The 14,338-nt window shown below is 43.5% G+C and overlaps 1 protein-coding gene across 13 annotated transcripts in view; it reads right to left on the bottom strand.

Moving 5' to 3' along the window:
• MYO3A (myosin IIIA) overlaps positions 1 to 14,338 on the bottom strand; it is a 351,398-nt gene that overhangs the window by 224,294 nt on the left and 112,766 nt on the right. For 2 of the 13 annotated variants that reach the window (XM_054020729.1, XM_054020733.1), the window contains exon 3: positions 5,574 to 5,762. The exons of the other annotated variants lie outside the window; for them this stretch is intronic. The gene's annotated coding sequence lies outside the window, so the exon portion shown is untranslated. The remainder of the gene's footprint in view (positions 1 to 5,573; positions 5,763 to 14,338) is intronic. 13 annotated transcript variants of the gene reach the window in all.

Here is a 14,338-nt window from a genome sequence, read left to right as displayed (position 1 = left end):
CAAGGGGCTGCAGGTTGATCGCCCATCTCCATGCAGCCAGTGGCCTGTGCTCCCCACTACCATGCTGGAGCCTCCACATTTATTTATTAACAAATAAAATTTGCAGAATTTTGTAGATGTTGTGCGCAAAACCAAACAGCATACACTGTACAGACAAAAGTCCCAGTGCAGCCCTTCTCATGCACATGCCACTTACCATTTCTGAGGTTCCCCCAGATAGGGAAGCATCTCAGAAAGGGAAAGTCAGAAGTGGCAATTAAAAATATTCTATCAATGCCTCTTTGGAATATGTACAATATTAGCTTGTGGTTTTTTTCCTATTCTCACAGCCATGGCATCTGCAGCAGCCAGAACCTCAAGGCCAGGGCCTTTCTCAGGGCTGAGTGGCTGTCTAACTTGAAGGGGACAAAATGTCCATTGTCTGGGTGACTTTGGAGTTCCCGGGTTTCTTTGCCTGGGCTGGTTCCAGTGGCTCCGGAGTCCCTGGGTTGTCTGCAGGTATCAGGGCATCTGCCAGGGTCTCGGTGCCTCTGGCTTCCACTTTCAGAGGCTGCCGCTGCTCCAAGGTGGGAGCCAGCAATGGATGTTCTTCCTCTCTGGCAGTCAGCCCAGACTGAGCTGGGCTGCTCTTTTTTATACTTGTACAGCACTTGGTGCACACCCAGTAGGGATGTGGGGACATGGCTTCCTCAGCCCCACAATGCGGAGTTAACTTTTTCCATCCAGTCAAGTGTATGTGTTCCCAGAGTTTTTTCTCAATTTCCTCTTCCCCCTATTGACTGCTGTGCTCATCAGGTAGTCTTTGGTTATTCAGTCCTCCGGCCAAATCACACTCTGTTCATGTGCGAAACAAACAAACCCCTTCCGGGGTGCACAATCCAAAATGTCCCCAATGTCCTGCAGTTCTCCCTAGGCTCAGTCTTCTAAAACAGTCCAGTAGGGCCCAAAGCAGTACCCTTGGTTGCTTGGTTGGGGTCAGGGCCGGCTCTCACCAGTCTGCCGAAACAACCCCCGCCCCCCCGAGTGCCATGCCGCCGAACCAAAAAAAAAGAAAAAAACCCCGAGCGCTGCCCCGCCACCCGAAGATTGGCCGCCCCTTACAAGGGGCCGCCCCAAGCACGTGCTTGGTCAGCTGGTGCCTGGAACCAGCCCTTGTTGGGGTGTCCTTCTCTACAGCCCTCCCTGGGCTCTGTCTTCAACCAGTCTAACAGGGCCTGTTGTGGTACCCTCGCTTGGTGTGGCTCAGTTGCAAAGTTCCTACTCTGGTATTGAGCAGTGCCCCGAGGGCTTCTTCCCTGGGGACTTCTAGCCTCTACTTGAGTCATCAATGTCCCCAGCCTTCCTGCTGAGCCACCTTTTTTGTTTGCTGACCACATCTCCCTGCTGAGTCAGTCCCCTATTGCAGCTGCCTTCCTTGGGGTACCACAGTTCTAATTCCCTTCCTTAGGGCATAACTACTTTCCCGCCAGTGGCTGGTGGAGAACCTGGTCCCACCCACTGCTTTGTGTCCCAACCCAGAGACCCTTTAAGTATAGCAGCCTTGTGCTGCATCCCTTTACTAATTGCTGCTCTACGTTTCCCTTGCCACTTCTCTGTAGCCTGTCTTAATTGAGTCCCGACAGCCAGCCAGAAGCTCCTTCCTCGCTCCCCCAGTCCCTGCCATTAACTACCTGCTTAGTCCCAGAAGCCAGCCAGGAGCTATTCCCAGGCTCCCCCAGCTCCTACCAACAACTTATCTGTCCAGCTCTTTCAGCCCCTGCAGCCAGCCAGGAGCACCTCTTGCTCCCCCAATCCAGGCTAGCAGACTGAACTCACTCTGGCCTTGCAGCTCCTTTTATATGGGCCTGATAGGCTGCGTGGGATGCAGCCTCTCTAGGGAACTTGGAGGATGGGGTGTGGTGGGGTGTGGTAGGGCCACCAGTCCTTCAGCAGGGGGCCTCAGGGCGTAGTCCACCCCATCACAGTTCCACTTTCACCATCTATAAGCAACACTGCACAGCTCACAATCCATGCCACCCCACCCCACTCCACAGGTTAGTGGCTGGATGGACAGCTGCACATTTTCAGGCTTGAGACTCAAAGTATGAGCAATAGGCATCCCCAGCAGAATTGCCCTGGCTGTTTCCATTTTGTACTGGATGCCTTACTGGCTGCTGAGACCACTGAGCTGGTCTCTGTACTTCAGTCTCCCACCCCTGGCTAAGGCTTTCTTACTTATGCTCACAGATATTGTGCAAAATACAGCATATTGCTATAATTTTAGGCACATTTCTGCTGTGCTTCCAACCCATTCCACAAACAGCGCCACCTGCCTTTCAAATGGCCAAATGCGTACTCCACAGTCATTCTGCAACTACTGAGGCAGTAGTTAAACCATCCCCTCCTTCTTTCGAGTGGCCTGTGAATGATTTCATTAACCAGAGAAGCAGAGGATAAGCTGGATCTCCCAGGATAACAGGAGCAACCTCCATACCAACAATGTCCATAGTGATCCTAGGGGTGAACAGTCCTTCTGCCATTAAGGTAAACAGAGCTGAGTTCTAAAATATCCTAGCATCATGGATCCTCCCTGACGACCCAGCATTTATGTCTGTAAACCTGCCACAGTGGTCACACAGCTCTTGTAGCACCATGGAGAAATGCCCCTAACGGTTTATAAATTCTGTGCCCTGCTGGGGAGAGGGGACAGGCAAATAATAAGCACGCGGGTCCCATTAGTTGCTCCAAGACAGTTTGGGAACCACATGCCTGCAAAGCCATCAGTAATCTCCTGAGCACACACAAGCTCTATGACCCAGCGTATCAGTACCTTTTCCATGGCATTCCACATCCACCTGACAATGGCCCCAACAGTTGATCTCCCCACACCAAAACAATTGGCTATGGATTGGTAGCATTCAGGGGCGGACAGCTTCCAGATGGCAATGGCAACCCATTTCTCCACATGTCTGGGGCACCACATGTTATGCTGCCACTACAGATGTGGGGCTAGTTCAGCACATATCCTGAAATTCCTTTGCAACCGCTGGTCAACCCAGGGCGGCAAAATGATCCTTCCCCACCAATCTACACTGGTTCCCAGAGACCAGAAATGGTATTGCATGGTGTGAGGCTGTTTCAGGAACCGGTCCTCTAGTGTTAGTCGATAGGTGTGCTTCTCTTTTTCCTCACCCTCCTCCCACTTCCGCCATCGCTGAATCTGCTGGTGGAGCTGCTGCTGCTGCCGCCGTCACATCATCTGCCCAGGGACGTGGTGGATGAAGTCCAAAGCTGAATTAATCTGCCTCTCGGTGTTGAAACACAGCCCAAGCAGCCTCTGTGCATTTGAAGTTGGCAGCATAGTGGTGCAGAGCATTGTTGTGTCCGTGCTGGCCAACAGCAGTTTGAGAATGGCACCAGTTCACCCAGAAGAGAAGCAAGGGGCAGAGACAGTGGAAAAATGGGACTTTAAAATTTTTTTCTTGCCTGGCTTCTGCTATGCATCCTACAATGCAGAGTGAGAAAAATCCCAGAATGCACACTGCGGAGCAGCAAAGCAAAGGACCATGGGATACCCTCCAAGAATGCCCCACACTTAGAATGCAGCAAGCTGCCACCCATGTGTACACAAAGATGCAAATTGAAGGAAGGAATGGCATCCCATGTGTGCACACGATTACTGCAGCTTATGTCCTGTGAGTTAAAAATGCACATCAAACCAATCCAGTCTAACACACACTCACGTGTGTGGACAATCTGTAAGTCTCAAACTACTTGTGCATCCAGTCTCCTTATTCTTAAAAGCATGGGATATAAATGGGGCACGGTGTTGCTGGGGACTTGGGATAGCTGAGAAGACATGGACTTGAATGCGAGCCTGGGTGTCCAAATGAAGTACTCTCTTCTATCTTTACACCTGCTACTAGACAAAAATAATTTGGTGGCCACACAGTAGCATTCTTATTAATACCAGCTCAGGTCCCCTGTGCTTCTTGTCCTGCATATCACTTTTTAGCCTTACACTTAAGCTTGCAATGCTTGGCACCTGTGCTGTCCAATTGTTTTTACCGCTTTGTCCACATGTAACAGTTCTGTAGCAAATGGATGTTAAAATTGCAATGTTTCAATTTAACTGCTCCAGATCATCCTCCTCCTAAGGCAAATTAGTATAATCCTCATTAATAGAAGATAAATTCTACTGCATATGAGATGGGAAGGACTCTTCCAAGAGCCTAAAAGCCATTGTTACAGAGCAGTGTAGCAGTACTTGAGAAATCAGTGGCACCATTAGGAGTCACTTTTCTATAGAAAAGGAGCCAGACCTGGGAAGGCAGGCACAGAGCTGATAATAGGAAAGCTGTTAGCAGACCCCTTATTTGTTAGAAAATGATTCTAGCCAGAATGGCACTGGCCCAGCAAGAAGCAACCCTGTCAAATAGCTGAGGAAACCCATTACTCAAAAGTTTCAATTCCCTTGAATAGACATTAAAAAAAAAACACACACACACACACACACACACACACACACACACACACAAAAGAGCTGTAGGCCTCAATTGTGTCCTGCATCCAAGCAATTGCAAAGATGCACCTGTCTTGTATCATCTATTAGGATGATGTAGAATGCTCTCCAGGGCTGAGAGAGTCAAGTAAGGGCTTCAACAAGGTGGCCACAGAAGCAGCTGGATAGAAGATACAGAAAGAATTGTGCAGTGTGTATGGCAAGTGAAACCTGGTCTATAAGCTTCTCTGTGCAAGCTTCAGTTGTTAACATTTGTTCGTTTCAAAGCCAATCTGAAAGAGCGTACAGTTGTAAATAAAAGCAGATTAGGATAATTTATTAATCCTATAACCACGGTCTCCTTATTTTGTCTCCTTTAAAAAAAAAAAAGTGACCCACCTTCTGAGGTTCCAGGTATGCTGGCTGCTCAGTGCTGACACATCACCAGCACACCTGGATTCAGCAAATGCATAGCATTTACACAGAAAGCATGTTATCTATGCATAAGCTCTTTGTCCATAGTCACATGGAAGGTGTGTAAATCCCTATTCAGAATTATAGATATGGATGCTGGTCCCTTATGCTGGTAAGATAATTAGTCCTGACAGGCAGGAGGAGCATAGAAATACAGCAATACTAAGATCTTATTCTATCATTGCTTCACATGCTATGATAGCAGGGCAAATCAGCTGGACTCAATAGCATAAATATAGACTGCAGCACAATAATAATAAAAAAACCTACTGGAAATATGCTTTCAAGAAAGCTTTTGAGGTTCTCCCCATCAACAGCTGAGCAAAACAATTTCAAGTGACTGCATTACAAGAGTTAAGCCTCCAGGCACAGATGACTGTTGCAAGGTCTGCACAAGAGAGGAATGGCTGCAGTCCCCTGGCCAGCCACTGATGACTATGGGCAACTGTTTTGTGTGCTGTTTCTTTAAATCTGTTAGAGGAAACCAAGCAGGCCAGGGCTGGTGATGTTTCTAGGCAGAAAGGGACAGAGTAACTTTACAGATAATACTGCTTTTATTATTCTAATAAAGTTCCATGTTCAGTGTTAGAAGAAATTGATTCTTTCTGTCACTCTTTACCATTGTCACATGGCAAAGGCCACCGCTGTGCCCCAACAACAGATCCAGGAGGACTCGGAGTCTGCAAACCATGTTGATGAAAGAGCGTCCCACTGGTGCGGAGATTCCCACTCTCATTCTCTTCCAACAAGTCATCACTCCTATCTTGTCTGGGTTCATTCACAGTGATTAATTTTCAGCCATCTCTCTCTGTCAAATACAGAGAACAACGATACTCTATAATCTGGATTCAATGCAAAGAAGATATGGGAGCTAACTCCAGTATCACCAATATATTGATAATACTGGTGCCCCAAATTTCTCTCCCCTAGTGGTTTCATATAAACATTGAGCAGGAAGAGGCGACGTTAAGAGCTGCTGCGAAGAGTTGCCAGAGGAAGCCATTTGCAGGGTACAAGTTTTATTGGCCCTACAAAACTCAGGAACAATTCAATATGCTTTTGAGTGCCATCTACTGGCACCGAGTCAGTTAACTATTTACATATATATAGATATAAAATGCTTCTGTAAGAGCAACAAGATGGAATCCTGGCACTTAGGATCCTCCTGGAGAGAGAGAGAGAGAGAGTGTGAACATAATCACTCAACTCTGCTCTCTGCACCCTCCCCCTAAAGAAGGAAGAGCAAACCCATTAAAATGTAGATTAAGCAGGAGATAATGATTTACACAAAAATACCCAGTAAAGAAAATTCACAGCAGTTTTGCTCTCTGGGCATCTGGGTGTTCACCAAACTCTGCTTTTAGGCCCAGATTCAGCAAAGTACTTAAGCTTTAAACAGGTATTTAAGTCTCATTGAAGTCAAGCACATGCTTAAATACTTTGTTGTATCAGGGCCTTAGTAATTCGAGATTTGAAAACATATTAAATCATCAGGACTATCTCACAACCCCGACATGGCAGGATATAATTATCCATAGAAAACATTTGATATTAACCAGATATAACAATTGAAATTAGTCAATGGTCCAAGAACATCAACTTTATCTTAGAAAGCTCAGTAATGATACTAGTATAGAAAACACACTCAGGAAGCTTAGCTTTAGATACGATCTACTTGCCATTTTTTCAGCAAATAAAAGCTAAAAATCTGAAGGCTTCCCCCCAGTGTTTTTATTTTCAAAGTAACAATGCATATATACCGCGTCATGCCATGCTGATTCATTACGAGCTCTCTCAAAGTTAAATAAGGGAAACCAGAGACAGTAACAAAACACTGACGTACCGCATTATTTAATTAAATGAATGTATCATTTCAAAATTTGGCAAGCGTCAACCATTTGTGACTACACACTGCACGTGCCCAAGCTGCAATGTACTCTGGCTTTTGCTGGAGGCTTGAGAAACATAGCTAAAAATATGACCTGGCAAAGTACACATCAGTGAAAAATATAGGCTGATAGTTCCCTCCTTTCAATGTTACTTTTCAAAGAACAAGCAGGGAGAAAACAGGAATTTTCTTGTTGAAAATAGCGAGATGGAAAAAAATAGATCAGCACTAGATAGATTATTTTAAATGCTGAAGTGTGAAGAGCCACGGTGAACTGTAGATTCTGAGACTGTTTCTGCTGCAAACTACAATTACAAAAAGCACTAAGAATATATTAAAACATAGAAGTCGGTAACGTGGTTATGTTTGAAATATGCTAATGGAGGGCCAAATCCTGGCCTGCTTGCAGGGTCCCTTTATGGGCTACTAACACCATAGGTAGCACCACTGCAGGAGACTTGGCCTATGCAAAGCCACTATATCTCCCTTTGAGCATGTGGATGGGAGTAGGTGGGATAAGGCAAGACATGGGTGGAGCCATGGCTCCCTCCCTCCCCACACATACACCGAGCCGCAGCATGGTTGCACTGGTTCTCTGGGATACGTGTGTTGTGCCAGGCATAGACCTAGTGCAGGGTACTTCACCCTCAGAGCAAGTGGGACCCAAGAGGCTGATTGTGAGTCACAACCGGGCTTCTGCCCAGCTTCAGGAGCAGGACAGCTCCCTGCTGCTCAGGGCTTGTGGCAAAACCATGATTTAGCCCGGGGGGGTTTCCATATAGACAAATAAGGGTTTATTTTCATTTCGAAGCTTCAGATAAAAGCTAATGGTTCTCAATCAAATTCAGAGCCTGAGAAATGATAGTGCATCTCAAATAGGTGTGGGAGTCTGGGACTAATAATGTTTAATAAAAGCTAGCATGGGAGGCAGGTAGATGGTTAGTCATAAAGATGTGGTAATTTTATATAATCAAATATCATAGCAAATATTACAGATTCTGGTGAAATTCATTGCTTGGCATTAGTGGGTCCTATTCCATTGACCTGTTTTGCCAGCAGTGAATTTGAGCCACTATGTTTTATAGTTGAGTCCATTTTAATTCTCTTCTGCTTTACTTCCCTGCTTTATGGCAACTGGCATCATAGCTATAGCCGGCTTTAAATACAATTTATCCCAGAAACCTCGCAAGTCTGGACAGGGCCCCCAGAAGTGCATCTCATAGGTCCTATCTGATATCCCACTTCAATGGCAAGAGGGGAAACAACTCCCAGTCTATCCACTCTAGCTAGCAAAGTGTGATGTAGCTATTACTTGTGGTCCCACAGCTCCAAAGTTTGTTCCAGACTGGCATGTGGGAAGAGCAGCAGTGGCATATGTACAGTAGAGCTGTTTGAGTGTGGATCATTGGTGCCTCAGTTTATATTGAGGGTATCCAAGTCCAAAACAAACACCAGAGTTTTCCACCCATTCAGCTCAAGATGGGACCAGCACTTCTTTCCTGAGGGTCTGTCCTGATTGCCATACTTGAAACTTGACCTTAATGCAAATCTGGGGAAAGTTACCATTCCCATTGATTTATGGTTTTACTTTCAGCTACTTATGGTCTGGAGAAGTTCATGTCTGACTGTTCATATTTTCAGAATCCTTATATTACATACAAGGCTGTTCTGGTAAGAAATGTAAATATTTCCATAGGAAATGTTTCTATACATTCCATAAAGTTACAAAGCTTTCAATACCAAGTGCATAGTAACATGAATCAAAGGCAAAAAAATATTGGTAATATGGTGGGGAAAAACACTCTTCTCACTGATAACTTTTTCTGAGAGAAATTTGAAAAAGAGAAAATACCACACACACACACACACACACTTAATTAACCACACCCTATAAAAGGAGGGGGGGAAAGGGAGAGAGCAAAAAAACACTCGCTGGGGGAGGGAGAATTTTTACCAAAATGAAGCAAAAGGTTTTGGGGTTTGATTTTTTTTTTTTAAATGTACATTTTTCATTTTGAATTTTTTTTTTTTTTTTTTTTGCCAAGAACCACAGAACGTTGACAGTGGAAACTGTAGTGAAAATGTCAATTGTGTCTAAAACACCAATTTTAATTAAGAAACTGACAAAATATTCAACCAGCTCTGTTCATAACTGCCTCACTGTTATCTTGTGCTCTTCTTGCCTATCATACCTACCTGTTGTCTCTCGTCTTAAATTTAGATGAGAAGACCTTTTGGTCAGGGACCATCTCTCTATTAAAGGTCTGTACACCGCCCAGCAGCACAATAGGGCCATGGCCCTCATGTGCTACTGCAACATAAATAATAACTATGAAGGTACAGTGCTACATCATTAACAGCCATATGATGTCTTTATTATTCTGGATATGCAATTAATACATCCAGCTACCCAATGGAGGACTTTACTAAGAGCTTGATCTTGCCCTGTTCAATCCTAATTGTGTCTGCGTGCATCTTACATATTGCTGTATCACAGCTTAGATTCAGGTAAGGATCCTGTTGGAGAAAAACACAGTTCCTGTCAGTTCTTTCTCTGCTTCCACAACCCTTTTGGTTCACAAACAGCAATTTCACAAGAAGAGCTGCTGACAGCATCCCCCAGGACAACCTGGGCTGGGCTAAACTTATTTCAAGGAAAGGTCATTGCAAAGACATCAGCTATTTTTGCTTTATAACAAAACAAGAATTTGAGTATTCTTTGCAGGACTGAATTTCAAGATTTGAATATTCTTTGTAAATATGATTACAGTCATGCTTTTGCTAATCACAAGTGATTATATATATATATATATATACACACACACACACACACATGTAGTGTACTGGAATTAAGTAGTAGCCCCTTAAGTAGTTTAGGTGGCCTCCCTGTCTTCTATTGCAGAAGCCACCAGAACAAACATAGTAGCAGTGTATACATACCTGGGCCTTATATGATTATATTTAGTAAATGTTATTTGGAACCCAGCTGTGTTCATGGGGTTTCCTCATATTTGTAAGGTTGTGCAGAGATTAAAGACACACCAGAACACTTTTGATTTTGAACTGAGAGAATAATGAACACCGGTGTTTAGTCAATTTTTTGGGCAAGAAAATTACAATCAAGCCCAAACTGAAACCAATGGCAATGTGTGTGCGGGGGGCACATGCCCGCCAGATTTCTGCCAGGGTGGGAGTCAAGCTGAGCGCGGCTGAGGGTAACATACCTGGGAAAGGCACTGGCACCTAGCACTCCCACTGAGCCCTGCTAGGAAGTGCCCGGAGCAGGGAAGAGACACAGGGCTGGCAGTGCAGCTCCGCCAGAAGTGGCGCGGGAAGCCTGCTGAGTCCTGTCCCTTCCTCACCCACAGCCACAGTTACCAATGCATAGCAGTAGGACAAGTATTAATCCTTGATGTAGCTCCACTGATGCTAGTCATCATACAAAGTCAGTAAAGTAGCCTGTTCATGTATAAAATGGAGGAAAGAGGAAATGTGATCTTGCAGCTGAACCTTTCCATTGTCCCTGGATGAAGAGGGACCACAAGCAGCATAAAGAGATAGCCTATGCAGAACACAGAGTCCTTTCATTAAAGGGAAGCCCTTGCTTATGCAAATGTCCATTTCCAGCAATTTATGAGCAGCTGCTCACCACAAGTGTTTTAATTGCCAGTCAAGTATCAGGGGGTAGCCGTGTTAGTCTGTATCTACAAAAACAACAAAGAGTCTGGTGGCACCTTAAAGACTAACAGATTTATTTGGGCATAAGCTTTCGTGAGTAAAAACCTCACTTCTTCGGATGCATAGAGTGAAAGCTACAGATGCAGGCATTATATACAGACACATGGAGAGCAGGGAGTTACTTCACAAGTGGCGAACCAGTGTTGACAAGGCCAATTCAATCAGGGTGGATGTAGTCCACTCCCAATAATAGATGAGGAGGTGTCAATTCCAGGAGAGGAAAAGCTGCTTCTGTAGTGAGCCAGCCACTCCCAATCCCTATTCAAGCCCAGATTAATGGTGTTGAATTTGCAAATGAATTTTAGTTCTGCTGTTTCTCTTTGAAGTCTGTTTCTGAAGTTTTTTTGTTCAATGACAGTGACTTTTAAATCTGTGATAGAATGACCAGGGAGATTGAAGTGTTCACTTACTGGCTTGTGTATGTTACCATTCCTGATGTCCGATTTGTGTCCATTTATTCTTTTGCGGAGGGACTGTCCGGTTTGGCCAATGTACATGGCAGAGGGGCATTGCTGGCACATGATGGCATATATGACATTAGTGGATGTGCAGGTGAATGAGCCCCTGATGGTGTGGCTGATGTGGTTGGGTCCTCTGATGCTGTTGCCAGAGTAGATATGGGGACAGAGTAGGCAACGAGGTTTGCTACAGGGATAGGTTCCTGGGTTGGTGTTTCTGTGGTGTGGTGTGTAGTTGCTGGTGAGTATTTGCTTCAGGTTGGGAGGTTGTCTGTAAGCAAGGACTGCCCTGCCTCCCAAGGTCTGTGAGAGTGAGGGATCATTTTCCAGGATAGGTTGTAGGTCGTGGATAATGCGCTGGAGAGGTTTTAGCTGGGGGCTGTATGTGATGGCCAGTGGTGTTCTGTTATTGTCCTTGTTGGGCCTGTCCTGTAGTAGGTGATTTCTGGGTACCCGTCTTGCTCTGTCAATCTGTTTCCTCACTTCCCCACGTGGGTATTGTAGTTTTACGAATGCTTGATAAAGATCTTGTAGGTGTTTGTCTCTGTCTGAGGGGTTGGAGCAAATTCGGTTGTATCTTAGGGCTTGGCTGTAGACAATGGATCGTGTGATGTGTCTTGGATGGAAGCTGGAGGCATGTAGGTACGTATAGCGGTCATTTGCAAATTCAACACCATTAATCTGGGCTTGAATAGGGATTGGGAGTGGCTGGCTCACTACAGAAGCAGCTTTTCCTCTCCTGGAATTGACACCTCCTCATCTATTATTGGGAGTGGACTACATCCACCCTGATTGAATTGGCCTTGTCAACACTGGTTCGCCACTTGTGAAGTAACTCCCTGCTCTCCATGTGTCTGTATATAATGCCTGCATCTGTAGCTTTCACTCTATGCATCCGAAGAAGTGAGGTTTTTACTCACGAAAGCTTATGCCCAAATAAATCTGTTAGTCTTTAAGGTGCCACCAGACTCTTTGTTGTTTTAATTGCCAGTGTACAACTTCAATTACTAATCTGTTCTCTGTCCTCACCTCACCATGAACAGACCATAAATTATTGTAATTTGTTATGATGTAAGGCATTATAATGGTGCCTGCCAGCAGCATGATAACTAAGAGTCTCTCATCATTTCAGTTAGCAACCGTTATAGGTGTTGGCAATGACAGGTGGGCAGAAAGTTATAATATATAGCAGTACGATTTTGCTGTGGCCTGAAATTTAGCCTACAGGGTCTTGGACAAGGACCTTTTTTTTGGTTGTTGCAAATTTAGATTTTTTTAAATCATCATTTACATTTTATGAATGTAAGCAACAAAATGTTTTCATGTTTTCTAGCACTGAAAACTAATGCTGTTTTTAAAAGTATAGTATTTTGCAGGTGAGTAGTCCATTATGTACCTATTTCTGACTTTTGAAATTTGGTTTTAAATTTTAAGAAACTGAGATTGAGGTTTAAAAGGTAGCCAACTCTGAGGCTCACTTGGGGTGCAGTGGTATACAGGATGACAAGAAAGAGACAGGATAGAACATACCAAGGAAAGAGACTGCTTACTTGGATTGCTGATACATGTTAGCTGCAAAAATCTACGCAAGAAACTAAACTATTAAGGGGATATTAAGAAGTTTGGAAAAAATTGTACCTGACCTATAATATGTAATCAATTGATTCACTTATGATGCAATTCCAAATAGTATTAGATTTATCAAATTCAGTCATTGCACAGATTAATTGGGTATTGTTCTTTTTAAAAATCAATTGGGAGCTCTGAGAACTCCAAACATTTATATTTACTTTTTAATTGCAACAGTAATTTTAGGGCCAGATATCTTCTGAGGGCCTAATAGCTAGCTTCCCCTCCTGCTCAATTTTTTGCACATAAACAAGGTCTTAGCCTCTCTGTCTTGGTTTCCTCACCTGTTCAACAGGAATAACGTTACACTTGTAGATAATCCTGATAATAGGTTAACAGTGTTGCAGGTAGAACAGTCTTAAGCTTTTGCCAAAATACACACACCCTCCCTGAACAGCACTCAGACTTTTTGGGTGTGCAACCCAGGAAGTTATGAGGATTAATTAGTCACTCTTTGTGAAGCACTTTAACGATGAAAAGGGTTAAGTATATTAATATTTCTATTTATTACTCCTCTGTGCTATTCACTGTTACTATGGTGTTCTGTTTAGTAAAGATATGATTAAAAAGTCTTCTCTGGAGTGGACATAGTTAAACAAATGTGGAAATAAACATATGCTATATGGGCTCCTTTTATTTATGCTATTGAATTTTATTTTTGTGCTCATCGAATGGATATTCATGGTCCGTCCCATATTTAGCTATGCAACTCCCCCCCATTAACATCACTAACCTGTGACAAAAATCACTGTGTTCTTCTCTAACAAATTTATCATAAACAACTTCACCACCAGTTGGCCAAGTACACTCACTCAATAAAAATGCAGATTCTGAACGTACCTTTGTAGCAGCTAAGTAGCAATAATGGTATGTTGAATGTACAAAGCCGCTTTTTTGCATTCAAAATTTTCTGATGTTCAAGTATCAGCGATATAGTCTGGCAATCAGACAGCAGCTACTGGAAATGGAGGGCTAAGAGCTCTGTGCATTGCATTATGTTTATATTTAGAATATACTGGGAGAACGCAAGACCGAAATGCTGGTCATACATTAAGTAATTTCAGCAGAAACCTTGCATGTCATTCAGCATCATTTAGTTGACACAAGGGCAAATATCCTTAATCATTATTCCCTGTAGCCATTAACAACTAAGCTTAACATAAAATATCCCACATTCTTCCAGATGCATCAAAAGGCTTAACAATTAGAGTTATTCCTTTGAAATAAATCAAGATAACTTACAAAAATAGACTAACTGCTTATACAATTCATGGTTGTTATAATGTGACTGTACATGTTGCTATGTTATGCCTATTGATTTTGTATAATAATACTGATGAACTATTTACAATTGCGCGCTAGATGATAATGATCCTACATATTTTCTTATAATTAAAATGACAATAGCTTTTAACTTAACGCTACCTGAATGTGGCTGGTGGAGTTTCATAGTGGTTAATAATAGCTCTCCATTTGTTTCTCAGGTGTTTATATGCCACCATTTAGTACTAGCGAAGCATGATACTGCCAGCTGTACCCTTGGAATTGAAATGAAGGGACATAATCAGCAAGACTCTTGCAAGCCCTTCAGCTAGTTGGCATTGTTGTGTGTGTCTGGAGGGTAAGGGGTTGTATCATTTTTAGTTTATATATGAAGGGTTTTTTAAAAAT

The sequence above is a fragment of the Malaclemys terrapin genome, chromosome 2, assembly GCF_027887155.1.
Source record: "Malaclemys terrapin pileata isolate rMalTer1 chromosome 2, rMalTer1.hap1, whole genome shotgun sequence".
Classification (NCBI taxonomy): Eukaryota; Metazoa; Chordata; order Testudines; family Emydidae; genus Malaclemys; species Malaclemys terrapin.
This window is presented reverse-complemented; position numbering and strand designations above follow the sequence as displayed.